This window comes from Ranitomeya imitator, chromosome 5, assembly GCF_032444005.1.
Source record: "Ranitomeya imitator isolate aRanImi1 chromosome 5, aRanImi1.pri, whole genome shotgun sequence".
NCBI lineage: Eukaryota > Metazoa > Chordata > Amphibia > Anura > Dendrobatidae > Ranitomeya > Ranitomeya imitator.
Genome location: NC_091286.1, coordinates 611,477,606 through 611,494,562, shown reverse-complemented (window position 1 = coordinate 611,494,562; position 16,957 = coordinate 611,477,606).

Sequence of the window (16,957 nt, the reverse complement as noted above, 5' to 3'; positions counted from 1 at the left end):
AATTCCAGAAGAGTAACACAAAAAACACTCATTCACAAACCTTGCATGAATCTTACATAAAAGAGAGAAAAGAAAAAAAAAATTAGAGGGAGTAAACCCTCCAGAATGACTACGGTAACTTTAACTTATAAGCAAAAACTCCTTGCCCCCGCAACAGGCGAGGACTTTCAAAACCATAAATAAAAGAAAGCATACCTAAAATCAGATCGCCCATGTCCCCAAGAGCGAGACATGTACGCAAATAGTATTATTATAATTATAAAAGTAACTGGTAAATCATGGTACAGACCTATCACACCGAACTGGTGGAAGGAGAACAGCTCACCCAGGGGGGAGATAGAAAGAGGAGGAAATAGAGGGGGGAGCCCAAGTAGGTGGGGCTCAAGAAAAGAAATATAAAATGAGAATACGAAAAGAAAAGAAAAATAGCTTAGTAATCAGCTGTAGAATAGACAGGCGTATCGTGTTTGTTTGTTTTTTAACCCTTTACTACTATTGGATTAATAATGGATAGGTGTCATAATTGACGCCTCTCCATTATTAATTTGGCTTAATGTCACCTTACAATAGCAAGGTGGCATTAACCCTTCATTACCCCATATCCCACCGCTACACGGGAATGGGAAGAGAGTGGCCAAGTGCCAGAATTAGGCGCATCTTCCAGATGTGCCTTTTCTGGGGTGGCCGGGGGCAGATGTTTTTAGCCAGGGGGGGGGCAATAACCATGGACCCTCTCCAGGCTATTAATATCTGCCCTCAGTCACTGGCTTTACTACTCTGGCGGAGAAAATTGCGCGGGAGCCCACGCCAATTTTTTCCGCCATTTAGCCCTTTAATTTAATAGCTAGAACAACCAAATTTTGCATATACACACTACTAACATTAGTAGTGTGAAATATGCAAAAAAAATGGGGATATGACATGGTTTACTGTATGTAAGCCATGTCTCATATCATGTCGGGTTTAGGAAGGAGATAGCAAAAGCCGGCAATTGAATTACCGGCTTTAAAGCTATCTAGCGCTGTATGAAATATTAATATATATACATATATGTGTCTCACTGACATATATATATATATATATGTATATATATATATATATATATATATATATATACCTATTCTATGTGTACACATTTATTCCACCTATTCTATTGTAAGCTGTCAGTGTGAGTTTACTGTACACCGCAATGAATTACCGGATTTTCTCTCTAACACCGCTGCGTATTTCTCGCAAGTTACACTGCTGGTCCGTGTGTAATCCGTATTTTTCTGGCTTCCATAGACTTTTATTGGCGATTTTTTTTGCGCAATACGGTGACAAACGCAGCATGCTGCGATTTTCTACGGCCGTAGAAAGCCGTATAATACAGATCAGTAAAATACGGCAGATAGGAGCTGGGGCATAGAGAATAATTGGGCCGTGTGTAATGCGTGTTTTACGGACGTGTTTTATGCGCTCATACGTCCGTAAAACTCGCTAGTGTGACGCCGGCCTTAGCCAAAAAGAGTCTCATCAAGCCATCCCCTATTAACAACAAGCTAGCCAGGCAATCAGCTGACTGCTGCAGGTTCGGCTTATGAAACCCAAGCAGCAGTCCGGAGGGAAAGTTACAGGTTGTCATACAATTTCTCTCTTGTGATTGTTGCAGGAAAAATGAAATCACCATATAAACAAATCATTGAATGAATTCTTATGAATGGCCAACCAAAGAGGGCTCAGTTAAGTCTGCCATGTAGACAGCTATTCTGGCTTAGGGCTCATTCAGAAGTCTGTTTGCTAATAAAACATATCTGAGTTCACGGATTATTATTATTATTTACTAGATGGCAGCCCGATTCTAAAGAATCGGGAGTCTAGAATCCATATATACTTTATTTATTCAAATGTAAGAATAATACAATTAATAAATAATAGAAAGAAAGAACAAAAATAATAGGCAGTATATGGAGAAAACACCAAACAAAAGTTCAAAATTGGTGTGAAAATGTCACTGAACCACTTCACAACTAAATATATATAGTTTTGGTAAATGGTATTATCATTTTTTTGACGAAATTCGGCAGGAGCTTTAAGAGCAACGTCACTGGGCCCGCCTCCACGCAGTAGAAACTTGCTGTGAGGTAAAAATTCAAAAATCACACCATAATGGCGGGCGGAGTGTGTCACAGTACGGCACGTTTCTGATTGGTCGCTCGCAGCAGGCGGCAACCAATCAGACACTGGACACTGTTGACGTCACTTATCTCCGGACATTAGCTCCGGACATTAGCTCCGGACATTAGCTCCGGACAAAGCCACGGAAGTTGGCACAAATTGCAGGAAGTAGTATTCTAGGCAATTATATATTAGATTTATATAGCACCATTAATTCCATGGTGCTGTACATGAGAAGGGGTTACATCAAAATACAAATATCACTTACAGTAAACAAACTAACAATGACAGACTGGTACAGAGGGAAGAGGACCCTGCCCTTGCAAGCTTACATTCTACAGGATTGTGGGGAAGGAGACAGTAGGTTGAGGGTTGCAGTAGCTCCAATGGTGTTGAGGTGGCCGTGTGGTCTTTACAGGCTGCAAGCTTCCTTGAAGAGGTGGGTTTTCAAGCTTCTTTTGAAGGATCCAAAAGTAGTGGATAACCGGATGTGTTGGGGCACTGAATTCCAGCGGATGGGTGATATTCGGGAGAAGTCTTGAAGGCGATTGAGTGAGGAGCGTAGAGGAGAGGAGGAGGTCTTGGGAGGACCGGAGATTACGTGAGGGAAGATATTGGGAGATTAGTGTGGAAATATACGGAGGAGAAAGGTTATGGATGGCTTTGTAGGTCAGTGTTAGTAATTTAAATTGGATACGCTGGGAAATTGGGAGCCAGTGAAGAGATTTGCAAAGAGGTGAAGCAGGAATGTAGCGAGGAGAGAGATTAGTCGGGCAGCAGAGTTAAGGATGGACTGGAGGGGTGCGAGAGTGTTAGAAGGTAGGCCACAGAGGAGTATGTTGCAGTAGTCGAGGCAGGAGATGATTAGGGCATGCACGAGCATTTTGGTAGAGTGTGGGTTGAGGAAAGGACGGATTCTGGAAATATTTTTGAGCTGGAGGCGACAGGAGGTGGCGAGAGCTTGGATGTGCGGTTTGAAGGACAGGGCAAGGGTTACTCCGAGGCAGCGGATTTTGGGGACAGGGGAAAGTGTGATTTTATTTATTTTGATAGATAGATCAGGTAGGGAAGATATGCGAGTTGGAGGAAAGATAATGAGTTCAGATTTGTCCACATTGAGCTTGAGAAAGCGAGAGGAGAAGAAGATCTCATACCTAGTATAGTCAATGGGGCTGTTCACATGTACGATTTCTATTTGCGGACAGTTTAAAACTCATGGAGATATGTCCAATATTGACCTAATTTCATGTGAAAATTGGCAATGCAAGTCTATCTAAGTGCTGTCCGGTTTTCACGGTCTGATAGCTAGAAGAAAAACTTTTACTCTTCATTCTGGAAAGACCAATGTAACTTTGAGCAAAGTCACTGATAAACTAGCACCATTTTTCTTGATCTTGGAAATAATAGGTGTCAGAATGATAACTTATAGAGGGTATTTGTGAGCTCAGGACTTCTCGGGGAGTTGTCCGTCTGCCTTCAGGCATATCAAAAATAGTTTAGGGTCTAAGGGGTAACGTTTCTCCTTGTCGAGAGGGACAAGCTAGGCCTAGCATGTTAGAGTGAGGAGACTTTTTTATGCCATGCATGCTCCTCTGGGAAATTAAATATGCAAACTGCTTCTTAAGAGAGGAAGAGGATTTCAGCTCTGGCGCCACCTACTGGAAATAGCAATCCTTTTATACAGGTGGCAATAGAGTTCAAATCCTCTTCCTCTCTGAAGAGGCTGTTTGCAAAAATGTGCGCAAAAGAGGACATGGACAGCACATCCAAAAAATCATACGTTGAGCTAACGCCACTTGGCAAAAATATACTGAACATGAGGTTCTTAGTTTAACTATATGAAGACTTTATGAAGCCCTCTGTGATGTCAAAGCGAACCTCTCAGTGGGTCCAACTCCTAACATTTTATAGCCTTAAAGCAGCTATGCTTTATACTACCATCGCACTGACAATGCATCAGCAGGGCAGGCGGCCTGGTGCCTCACAGCAACTGTGCTGCAAGACTAAGTCCCCATTTCTCCAGGCCACACCACCCCAAAAGAACAAATCCACAGCAACAATGGCCACCACACAGCACCAAGTAAAAGGAGCCATAAAACTCACTTTCTAGAAGCTCTCAGTGCCACAGAAATGCCATGACAGAGAGGGGCCAGAAGATCACAATTTCTGATTACACAAACTCCTGCGCTTACTACAACTGCTTCACCATACTATTAAATAGTGCAGGTTTCCTTGCTGTCAAGGCAAGGGTTAATCAGTTCCGCTGATCTCCTAGAGCTCTCCTTTCTGAATTGTCCGAGCTGTTCAGTGTTGGCCACTCCCTCCATGCTCACTACTGTCATTTGAGAATTTCCTGTGATAGTTTTACATCCTGATTTGGTGGTGAAGGAAAAAGTTCAATGTTTGGGGTTGACGGTTGGAGAATTTTTATGGAGATTGTTGCGTGAAGTTGATTTGCGTGTTTTTCCTTATCCTCTCACATTTGATTTCCCTTTCCTATACCTCCTCTCTTTACCACTCTGTTTTGTGTGTATTTGTATCATTGTAGTTTTCTTTTATCTGCCTGGTTAGTGTTTTCCTATACACTTCAGCCCCTCAATTCCCTGGGTGGGGAAGGGATCAGAAAAGGTTTATGTTAGGAACATACATACCGTACATAAGTATGAGAACCTGGTGTCTCCACCTTCAGGAGTAATCTGCGGACAGGAATAGACTATGGAACCCCTATTTCAAGGAATTTGGTAGGCGCCCACAGTCCCTTGTCACTATGTGAAATTCAGACTCATAGCAAATCTAGACAGAACCATTCTTGCAGTCTCCTTCTATCTAAAAATGTCTGTGCCAAATGGGAGGACCGCTGAACCAAGTAAAGGGGATAAATCATGCAGTATGCTCAAAAAAGGACATGGACCACACATCCTTTAAGGCTATGGAAAGTTATGACTGCTTTCTTTAAGAGGAGCAAATCTGTATATGGATTAGTAGGCCAGATGAGTTATTCGACTGGCAGAACACTGGTCTAGTGGCCACATCACTATTGTCTAGCTAATGGGTAGGCACGCTCTGAACAGCGTCCTATCTTCTGGTATTGGCAACTCCCCTTTTGATTAGCTGGGCTGACGTGATATCATATGTTCATCAGACCACAACGGTGCTGGTAGGTTTGAGACTGTTCACAGGGCTCCTATCTGGTGACTGTGGATTACTGATGTGTCCCCTGGATCAGGGTCCTGTGAATTTGTTTGCTCATTTCTAGGTGTGTGGTATAATCAGCAAGTTCTCACAACAGAACGTGATGATTTTACAGACGCCTGGTGCTGCATCGGTTCAGTAATTGTTATCATACAGAATGGATTTGGTTTTCTGGTTTTGTGGCTTCCGCTTTATGGGAGTATGATGGTAACTGCTGCTTGAAGTGTGACCAGTAGAAGCGCCACTGCAGCGCGAGACGGCTGTCGTCCATTCCACTCCTGCTCCCATCCTCCCGATGCCGATGTTTTAAAGTATTGGAATAAAGAAGTTTTTTTTAACCGGTGAGTGCCATCCGTTCCTTTCAATTTTTGTACAGATTTTCTTTTGTCCTCAGTATTCTGTACAAAACCATGGGTTTTGCAGAAGGGAGCATTTCACTTCTTTCAGCGTTACTTACTGCCAAGAGAGCAGGTTTTACCTGCGGCAAAAAAAAAAAAAACATCAAAAACACAACATGTGAACATAGCCTAAAAGTTGAAATGTAATGATTAGTGTGAGCAAGTGTGGTGGTTACTCGAGTTTTCCGTGCATGTGTGAGCAGGTTACGGGATGCAGTAATGGATAGGAGGCAGAGTAAGGTTTAAAATTGACTTTACTGTAACAGGGATATACTCCACGCAGGGAGGTGGGAAGGTAGAGGGAGGTGGTATTAACACATTCAATGTACTGAAGGAGGTAATGGGGGCGGAAGGTATAACCAATGTTCAATAATAGTAAACTTATCAGTCCGACGGCTTCAGAGTGGAGAATCTCAGATGCGAGTGGTGGTGCGGACACGATCAGCACGTTATGGATGCGATACAGGCCTGTAAGTGTTGATGTACCCTGGAGCTCCCCCAAGGGCAGTGGGGTACTCGGTACCAGGTCCTTCGGTTCTCAGGGGGATGTCACGGTGGCTGACCCGGTCCGTGGCCCTCGGGACGTCCATGTTAAAGGGAAAGGTCTTTAAAGGGAATGTTTGTGATGCCACCTGTGGTATTCGGTCAGGGTGACCGACGCTGCTTTAAGGGGTCCGCTGGGGTGATGTTATAGCAGCTTGATGGTATACCTTCCCACAGGTGAAGTGTATCCCCAGGGCTTCCCAGTGTGTAGATGGTGGATGGTGAGAGGCGCAGTGAAGAACAAGGACACAAGGTTGCAGTCTCCTTACCTTTTACTGAAGGCTTCAGCATCCACAGTCCAGGGCACTAGACCTTAGGGCAGGCAGAGTCCAGCCGGTTTGGAGGCAAACCCAGAGTCCCCTTATCCAGGTGGAGATCAGTAGCCTTCCTTTGCGCTGCAGTGTTGTAGTCCCTTACTGCTAAGCTTCTCATAAGGTCCTCACAACTGTTGTGGATGTTATGTCTCTCTCTGTCCCCCAGATAGGATAGAAAAAACCCGTATGACTGGTGTCTTGAGGCTGTTTGTAGGGACTCTAGCACGCCCCAGCCTCTGAGGGGTGCCACCGTGCCTCCTGGGTGTAGGTGCAGACAGGTAACTGTTATGATACGGTGGTATAGGAGCAACATGGAGCGAGCTCTGAAGGAAGTGGTAACTGTACTGACCGCAGTCCCTAAGCTCAACACAACACTAGAAGTAGCCGTGGGATGCTCCTAACTCTCCCTAGGCACCTCGTCACCGCCTAAGAGCTAACTACCCCTAAAGATAGAAGCAGGAAAACTATCTTGCCTCAGAGAAAATCCCCAAAGGATAGATTAGCCCCCCACAAATAATGACTGTGAGTGGAGAGGGAAAAGACATACACAGAATGAAACCAGGATGAGCACAGGAGGCCAGTCTAGCTTGATAGATAGGACAGGATGGAATACTGTGCGGTCAGTATAAAACACTACAAAAATCCACGCAGAGTTTACTAAAAATCTCCACACCTGACTAAAGGTGTGGAGGGTAAATCTGCTTCCCAGAGCTTCCAGCAAGACAGAATTAATTCATACTGATAACGCTGGACAAACATAGAAAGCACAGAACGGATAAGTCCACAATCAGTGAACAGAAAAAAACAAGCAAGACTTAGCTTTGCTGAACTGGTCAGGATAGCAGGGAAATCCAAAGAGATGTGAATCCAACCAGGAACCATTTACATAATTAGCCGAGCAGAAAAGACGATCAGTGAAAGCAGCTGCTGACAGCTAACTCCAAGGAGCAGCCATACCACTTGAAACCACAGGAGGGAGCCCAAGAGCAGAACTCACAAAAGTGCCACTTACAACCACCGGAGGGAGCCCAAGAACGGAATTCACAACAGTACCCCCCCTTGAGGAGCGGTCACCGAACCCTCACCAGAGCCCCCAGGCCAATCAGGACGAGCCAAGTGAAAAGCACAAACCAAATCGGTGGCATGGACATCGGAGGCAACAACCCAAGAATTATCCTCCTGGCCATAACCCTTCCACTTGACAAGATACTGAAGCCTCCGCCTCGAAAAACGAGAACCCAAAATCTTCTCAACCTCATATTCCAACTCTCCCTCAACCAACACCGGGGCAGGAGGGTCAACCGAGGGAACAACGGGCACCACATATCTCCGCAACAAAGATCTATGGAAAACATTATGAATGGCAAAAGAGGCTGGAAGAGCCAAACAAAAAAACACCGGATTAATAATTTCAGAAATTTTATAAGGACCAATAAACCGAGGCTTAAACTTAGGGGAAGAAACCTTCATAGGAACATGACGAGAAGACAACCAAACCAAATCCCCCACACGAAGCCGAGGACCAACACACCGACGGCGGTTAGCAAAACGTTGAGCCCTTTCCTGAGATAACGTCAAATTGTCCACCACATGAGTCCAAATCTGCTGCAGCCTGTCCACCACAGAATCAACACCAGGACAATCAGAAGGCTCAACCTGCCCAGAAGAAAAATGAGGATGAAAACCAAAATTACAAAAGAAAGGTGAAACCAAAGTAGCCGAACTAGCCCGATTATTAAGGGCAAACTCGGCCAACGGCAAGAAAGGCACCCAATCATCCTGATCAGCAGACACAAAGCATCTCAAATAGGTCTCCAAGGTCTGATTAGTTCGCTCAGTTTGGCCATTAGTCTGAGGATGAAATGCCGAAGAAAAAGACAAATCAATGCCCATCCTAGCACAAAAGGCCCGCCAAAATCTAGAGACAAACTGAGAACCTCTGTCAGACACAATATTCTCCGGAATGCCATGCAAACGAACCACATGCTGAAAAAACAATGGAACCAGATCTGAGGAGGAAGGCAACTTAGGCAAAGGTACCAGATGGACCATTTTAGTGAACCAGTCACAAACAACCCAGATAACAGACATCTTCTGGGAAACAGGATGATCCGAAATAAAATCCATGGAAATATGCGTCCAGGGCCTCTCAGGGACCGGCAAAGGCAAAAGCAACCCAATAGCGCGGGAACAGCAAGGCTTGGCGAGGGCGCAAGTCCCACAGGACTGCACAAAAGCACGCACATCACGCGACAAGGAAGGCCACCAAAAGGACCTAGCAACCAAATCTCTGGTACCAAAAATCCCAGGATGACCAGCCAACACAGAACAATGAACCTCAAAAATTACCTTACTTGTCCATCTATCAGGAACAAACAGCTTCCCCACTGGACAGCGGTCAGGCCTATCAGCCTGAAATTCCTGAAGCACCCCCGCAAATCAGGGGAGATAGCAGAAAGAATCACCCCCTCCTTAAGAATGCCAACCGGCTCAAGGACTCCAGGAGAATCAGGCGAAAAACTCCTAGAGAGGGCATCAGCCTTAGCATTCTTAGATCCCGGAAGATACGAGACCACAAAATCAAAACGGGAGAAAAACAGGGACCATCGAGCCTGTCTATTCAGCCGCTTGGCCGACTCGAGGTAAATCAGATTCTTATGATCGGTGAGGACCACAACGCGGTGCTTAGCTCCCTCAAGCCAATGTCGCCACTCCTCAAACGCCCACTTCATAGCCAACAACTCCCGATTGCCGACATCATAATTGCATTCCGCAGGCGAAAACTTTCTGGAAAAAAAAGCACACGGTTTCATCAAAGAACCATCAGACTCCCTCTGAGACAAAACGGCCCCTGCCCCAATCTCAGAAGCGTTGACCTCAACCTGAAAAGGAAGAGAAACATCCGGCTGACGCAACACAGGGGCAGAAGTAAATCGGCGTTTAAGCTCCTGAAAGGCCTCAACAGCCTCAGAGGACCAATTCGTCACATCAGTGCCTTTCTTCGTCAAATCATTAAGGGGCTTAACCACACTGGAAAAGTTGGCAATGAAACGGCGATAGAAATTAGCAAAGCCCAAAAATTTTTTAAGGCCCTTCACAGATGTGGGTTGGATCCAGTCATGAATAGCTTGGATCTTAACAGGATCCATTTCTATAGACGAGGGAGAAAAAATAAAACCCAAAAAAGAGACCTTCTGAACTCCGAATAGACACTTAGACCCCTTCACAAACAAATCATTATCACGAAGGATCTGGAATACCATCCTGACCTGCTTCACATGAGACTCCCAATCATCGGAAAAAATCAAAATATCATCCAAATATACGACCATGAATTTATCAAGATAATTGCGGAAAATATCATGCATGAAAGACTGGAACACAGATGGAGCATTAGAGAGCCCAAATGACATCACAAGGTATTCAAAATGGCCTTCGGGCGTATTAAATGCAGTTTTCCATTCGTCACCCTGTTTAATACGAACAAGATTATATGCCCCTCGGAGGTCAATCTTAGTAAACCAACTAGCCCCCTTAATCTGAGCAAACAAATCAGTAAGCAAAGGCAAGAAGTATTGGAATTTGACCGTGATCTTATTAAGAAGACGATAATCAATACAGGGTCTCAAGGAGCCATCCTTCTTAGCAACAAAAAAGAAACCCGCTCCCAATGGTGACGAAGAGGGCCGAATATGCCCCTTCTCCAAAGACTCCTTAACATAACTCCGCATGGCGGCATGCTCTGGCACAGACAGATTGAAAAGTCGACCCTTAGGGAACTTGCAACCAGGAATCAAGTTAATAGCACAATCACAGTCCCTGTGCAATGGAAGGGAACTGGACTTGGGCTCATCAAATGCATCCTGGAAATCCAACAAAAACTCAGGGACCTCAGAAGAGGGGGAAGAGGAAATTGACATCAAAGGAACGTCACTATGTACCCCTTGACAACCCCAACTAGTCACCGACATAGTTTTCCAATCCAGCACCGGATTATGTTCCCGTAACCATGGAAAACCCAGTACAACAACATCATGCAGGTTATGCAACACCAGAAAACGGCAATCTTCCTGATGTGCTGGAGCCATGTACATAGTCATCTGTGTCCAGTACTGAGGTTTATCCTTGGCCAAGGGTGTAGCATCAATACCCCTCATAGGAATAGGGCTCTGCAAAGGCTGCATGGAAAAACCACAGCGCCTGGTGAATTCTAAGTCCATTAAGTTCAGGGCAGCGCCTGAATCCACAAATGCCAGGACAGAAAAGGACGACAATGAGCAAATCAGGGTCACAGATAAGAGAAATTTAGGCTGTATAGTACTAATGGTAACAGACCTAGCGACTCTCTTAGTACACTTAGGGCAATCAGAGATAACATGAGCAGAATCACCACAGTAAAAACACAGCCTATTCTGACGTCTGAATTCCTGCCGTTCTGTTCTAGTCAAAATCCTATCACATTGCATAGGTTCAGGACTCAGCTCAGAGGACACTGCCATATGGTGCACAGCTTTGCGCGCGCGCAGACGCCGATCAATCTGAATGGCTAGAGACATAGATTCGCTCAAACCGGCAGGTGTAGGAAAGCCCACCATAACATCTTTAAGGGCTTCAGAAAGACCTTTTCTGAAAATAGCAGCCAGAGCCTCTTCATTCCATTTAGTGAGCACAGACCATTTTCTACATTTCTGGCAGTATAACTCTGCCGCTTCCTGACCTTGACACAAGGCCAACAGGATTTTTTCTGCATGATCCACAGAATTAGGTTCCTCATACAATAATCCGAGTGCTTGAAAAAATGCATCTACATTCAATAATGCCGGATCCCCTGTTTCAAGAGAAAAAGCCCAGTCTTGAGGGTCACCACGCAGCAAGGATATGATGATTTTTACTTGCTGAATAGGATCACCAGAAGAACAGGGTTTCAAAGCAAAAAATAATTTGCAGTTATTTTTAAAGTTCAAAAACTTGGATCTGTCCCCAAAAAACGAATCAGGAGTAGGAATTCTAGGCTCTAAAGCCGGAGTCAGGACAACATAGTTCTGGATACTCTGTACTCTTGCAGCAAGTTGATCCACACGAGAAAACAAACCCTGAACATCCATGCCAAATCATATATCCTGAACCACTCAGATATCAAGAGGAAAAAAAAGACAAACCAGAGCACAGAAAAAAAAATGGTTCAGAACTTTCTTTTCCTTCTTTTGAGATGCATTTAATTCATTTTTGGCCACTTGTACTGTTATGATATGGTGGTTTAGGAGCAACATGGAGCGAGCTCTGAAGGAAGTGGTAACTGTACTGACCGCAGTCCCTAAGCTCAACACAACACTAGAAGTAGCAGTGGGATGCTCCTAACTCTCCCTAGGCACCTCGTCACCGCCTAAGAGCTAACAGATAGTTTTCCTTCTATCTTGCCTCAGAGAAAATCCCCAAAGGATAGATTAGCCCCCCACAAATAATGACTGTGAGTGGAGAGGGAAAAGACATACACAGAATGAAACCAGGATGAGCACAGGAGGCCAGTCTAGCTTGATAGATAGGACAGGATGGAATACTGTGCGGTCAGTATAAAACACTACAAAAATCCACGCAGAGTTTACTAAAAATCTCCACACCTGACTAAAGGTGTGGAGGGTAAATCTGCTTCCCAGAGCTTCCAGCAAGACAGAATTAATTCATATTGATAACGCTGGACAAACATAGAAAGCACAGAACGGATAAGTCCACAATCAGTGAACAGAAAAAAGCAAGCAAGACTTGGCTTTGCTGAACTGGTCAGGATAACAGGGAAATCCAAAGAGATGTGAATCCAACCAGGAACCATTTACAAGTGGCACTGGCTGAAGAAAGAGCCAGGCATAAATAGCCGAGCAGAAAAGACGATCAATGAAAGCAGCTGCTGACAGCTAACTCCAAGGAGCAGCCATACCACTTGAAACCACAGGAGGGAGCCCAAGAGCAGAACTCACAAAAGTGCCACTTACAACCACCGCAGGGAGCCCAAGAACAGAATTCACAACAGGTAACCTGCAATTAGCTGACCTGCCGGTCTCTGAAGTAAAGCATAAAAGTCCTTACTCTTTCAGTGTGCCGGCTACCGGATTTATGTGCCTCAGAAGGAGGCAGCCTGTGAAGGGTTGTTCTCCTCTGATATCCTCTCCTTTGCTCTGACTTCCTTCACGCTTGCTGCAATATGTTCTGCTTTCTATACGTCTGTTTCCCAGGAGATGCAGCACTTCAGGCCATAGGGCTCCTATGCTTCCTTTCCCTCTGTCTTCCGGACAGGAACTGAACCCTTTCCCTCCAGATCAGGATGTTCTTATAGGGGAGTTCACCTTAAACAGGCTTAGAGCTCCCCCTTCTGGTCTGGAGTGTGAACATGTTGCATGCATTGGGTTAACTGACAAAGAGTTCTCCTTCATTGCCTCCAAACATAGCATCACTCTCCCCAAGAGGAAAGCAATACCACTGCGATGACCAGGACCCTGGGGCGCCGCATACCCGTTCCGGGATGTGACAATGAGTCCTAGATGTCTGTCCCAAGGTCCTGAGTAGCAGAGAGGAGAGCAGTCCTTTGTACTGTCGGGGCTTGACAGAGCCCAGCAGAAGTAAGCAGGTGAGTAAGGGTAAAGTTCTCGACAAGTCAACTGGTTTCTTTATAACGTTATACGGTGGCTCGTGATGTTGAGTAACTTGAACAGTAGGGGCCAAGGGGAGGAATACGGTTCTCTGATCACAGTCTTTGTAGGTAGCAGCCGGGACAATGTAGCGCGGTCCTGCGCTGTCACGGTGCTCAGATAACGGAGAACCTAAATTCCCCTGCTGCGTCTTCCTGCCAACTCTGCCTGCTGTTTTGTGCACTCTGCCCTTTTTATCCTAGATCTGCCCCTGCTGTCAAGTGCAAAGATCGGACCGAGTCACTAAACCTTCCCCTAGACAACAAAGGCGACAGTTCCGTCAGTTCCGGCCCAGCGTGAAAATGGTACCCCCGGTCCGGTCTCTCTTCTTACACATGCTCGAGTCTTAACCAAATATTGCCGATGCTTGGATGCGATGGTCAGATCCATGCCCTGCATGTTGCGTGGCTTAAAGAAAGATTCATCGTTCCTACTGTTGTGAATTCTGTGGCTGAATTCACTCCTGTGGTCACAAGTGGTACTGCAGCTTCTGGGCTTCCTCCCTCAGGTGTTCTGGTGAGCTCGTTGGCTGCTTTGTTATTTAACTCCGCCTGATTCTGTCTTCCTTGCTCCTTGTCAATGTTCCAGTGTTGGATCTGAGCTTCTGGATCTTTCCTGTGGCCTGCTGCTCTGCTTAGATAAGTGCTTCTTTGCTTTTGTTGCTACTTTTTCTGTCCAGCTTGTCAATTTGTTTTGCTGGAAGCTCTGAGACGCAAAGGGTGTACCGCCGTGCCATTAGTTCGGCACGGTGGGTCTTTTTGCCCCCTTTGCATGGTTTTTTGCTTTAGGGTTTTTTGTAGACTGCAAAGTTCTCTTTGCTATCCTCGCTCTATCTAGAATATCGGGCCTCACTTTGCTGAATCTATTTCATCCCTACGTTTGTCTTTTCATCTTGCTAACAGTCATTATATGTGGGGGGCTGCCTTTTCCTTTGGGGTATTTCTCTGAGGCAAGTCAGGCTTGTTTTTCTATCTTCAGGCTAGTCAGCTCCTCAGGCTGTGCCGAGTTGCATAGGTAGTGTCAGGCGCAATCCACAGCTGCCTTTAGTTGTGTTAGGATAGGTTCAGGTATTGCGGTCTACAGAGATTCCACGTCTCAGAGCTCGTTCTATTGTTTTTGGGTTATTGTCAGATCACTGTATGTGCTCTGATTGCTGGCACACTGTGTCACTGGATTGCCTACATAACAGTGCAAGGAGCCAACCTAATGATTCTCAATAGAGGGAAAAAAGAAGTTCTGACATTTTTTTTTCTCAGCTCTGTGTTCAGTCTTTTTTTTCCCCTAGACATTTGGGTGTTTCAGGACACAGGTGTGGACATGGATATTCAGGGTCTGTGCTCTTCAATGGATAATCTCGTTACAAATGTACAAAGGATTCAAGATACTATTGATCAGAAATCTATGTTAGAACCAAGAATTCCTATTCCTGATTTGTTTTTTGGTGATAGAACTAAGTTTCTTAATTTCAAAAATAATTGTAAGCTATTTCTGGCCTTGAAACCTCATTCTTCTGGTAATCCTATTCAACAGGTTTTGATTATTATTTCTTTTTTGTGCGGCGACCCTCAGGACTGGGCATTTTCTCTTGCGCCAGGAGACCCTGCATTGAGTAATGTCGATGCGTTTTTCCTGGCGCTCGGATTGCTTTACGATGAGCCTAATTCAGTGGATCAGGCTGAGAAAAATTTGCTGGCTTTGTGCCAGGGTCAGGATGATATAGAAGTATATTGTCAGAAATTTAGGAAGTGGTCAGTACTCACTCTGTGGAATGAATCTGCGCTGGCAGCTTTGTTCAGAAAGGGTCTCTCTGAGGCTCTTAAGGATGTCATGGTGGGTTTTCCTATGCCTGCTGGTTTGAATGAGTCTATGTCTTTGGCCATTCGGATCGGTCGACGCTTGCGCGAGCGTAAATCTGTGCACCATTTGGCGGTATTGTCTAAGATTAAACCTGAGCCTATGCAGTGCGATAGGACTATGACCAGAGTTGAACGGCAAGAACACAGACGTCTGAATGGTCTGTGTTTCTACTGTGGTGATTCCACTCATGCTATTTCTGATTGTCCTAAGCGCACTAAGCGGTTCGATAGGTCTGCCGTCATTGGTACTGTACAATCCAAATTCCTTCTGTCCATTACCTTGATATGCTCTTTGTCATCGTATTCTGTCATGGCGTTTGTGGATTCAGGCGCTGCCCTGAATCTGATGGATTTGGATTATGCTAAACGTTGTGGGTTTTTCTTGGAGCCTTTGCGGTGTCCTATTCCGTTGAGAGGAATTGATGCTACACCTTTGGCCAAGAATAAACCTCAGTACTGGACCCAGCTGACCATGTGCATGGCTTTCTGGTGCTACATAATCTGCATGATGTGGTCGTGTTGGGGTTGCCATGGCTGCAAACCCATAATCCAGTATTGGATTGGAACTCTATGTCGGTATCCAGCTGGGGTTGTCAGGGGGTACATGGTGATGTTCCATTTTTGTCTATTTCGTCATCCACTCCTTCTGAGGTCCCAGAGTTCTTGCCTGATTATCAGGATGTATTTGAAGAGCCCAAGTCCGATGCCCTACCTCCGCATAGGGATTGTGATTGTGCTATCAATTTGATTCCTGGTAGTAAATTCCCTAAAGGTCGATTATTTAATTTATCCGTGCCTGAACACGCCGCTATGCGCAGTTATGTGAAGGAATCCCTGGAGAAGGGAGATATTCGCCCATCGTCATCACCACTGGGAGCAGGGTTCTTTTTTGTAGCCAAGAAGGATGGTTCGCTGAGACAGTGTATTGATTACCGCCTTCTTAATAAGATCACTGTTAAATTTCAGTATCCCTTGCCATTGTTATCTGACTTGTTTGCTCGGATTAAGGGGGCTAGTTGGTTCACTAAGATAGATCTTCGTAGTGCGTATAATCTGGTGAGAATCAGGCAAGGAGATGAATGGAAAACTGCATTTAATACGCCCGAGGGTCATTTTGAGTATCTAGTGATGCCGTTTGGACTTGCCAATGCTCCATCTGTGTTTCAGTCTTTTATGCATGACATCTTCCGTGAGTATCTGGATAAATTCCTGATTGTTTACTTGGATGACATTTTGATCTTCTCAGATGATTGGGACTCTCATGTGAAGCAGGTCAGAATGGTTTTCCAAGTCCTGCGTGCTAATTCTTTGTTTGTGAAGGGATCAAAGTGTCTCTTCGGTGTGCAGAAAGTTTCATTTTTGGGGTTCATCTTTTCCCCTTCTACTATCGAGATGGATCCGGTTAAGGTCCAAGCCATCCAGGATTGGACTCAGCCGACATCTCTGAAAAGTCTGCAAAAATTCCTGGGCTTTGCTAATTTTTATCGTCGCTTCATCTGTAATTTTTCTAGCATTGCCAAACCATTGACCGATTTGACCAAGAAGGGTGCTGATTTGGTTAATTGGTCTTCTGCTGCTGTGGAAGCTTTTCAGGAGTTGAAGCATCGTTTTTGTTCTGCCCCTGTGTTGTGTCAACCAGATGTTTCTCTTCCGTTCCAGGTCGAGGTTGATGCTTCTGAGATTGGAGCAGGGGCGGTTTTGTCACAGAGAGGTTCTGGTTGCTCAGTGTTGAAACCATGTGCTTTCTTTTCCAGGAAGTTTTCGGCTGCTGAGCGTAATTATGATGTGGGCAACCGAGAGTTGCTGGCCATGAAGTG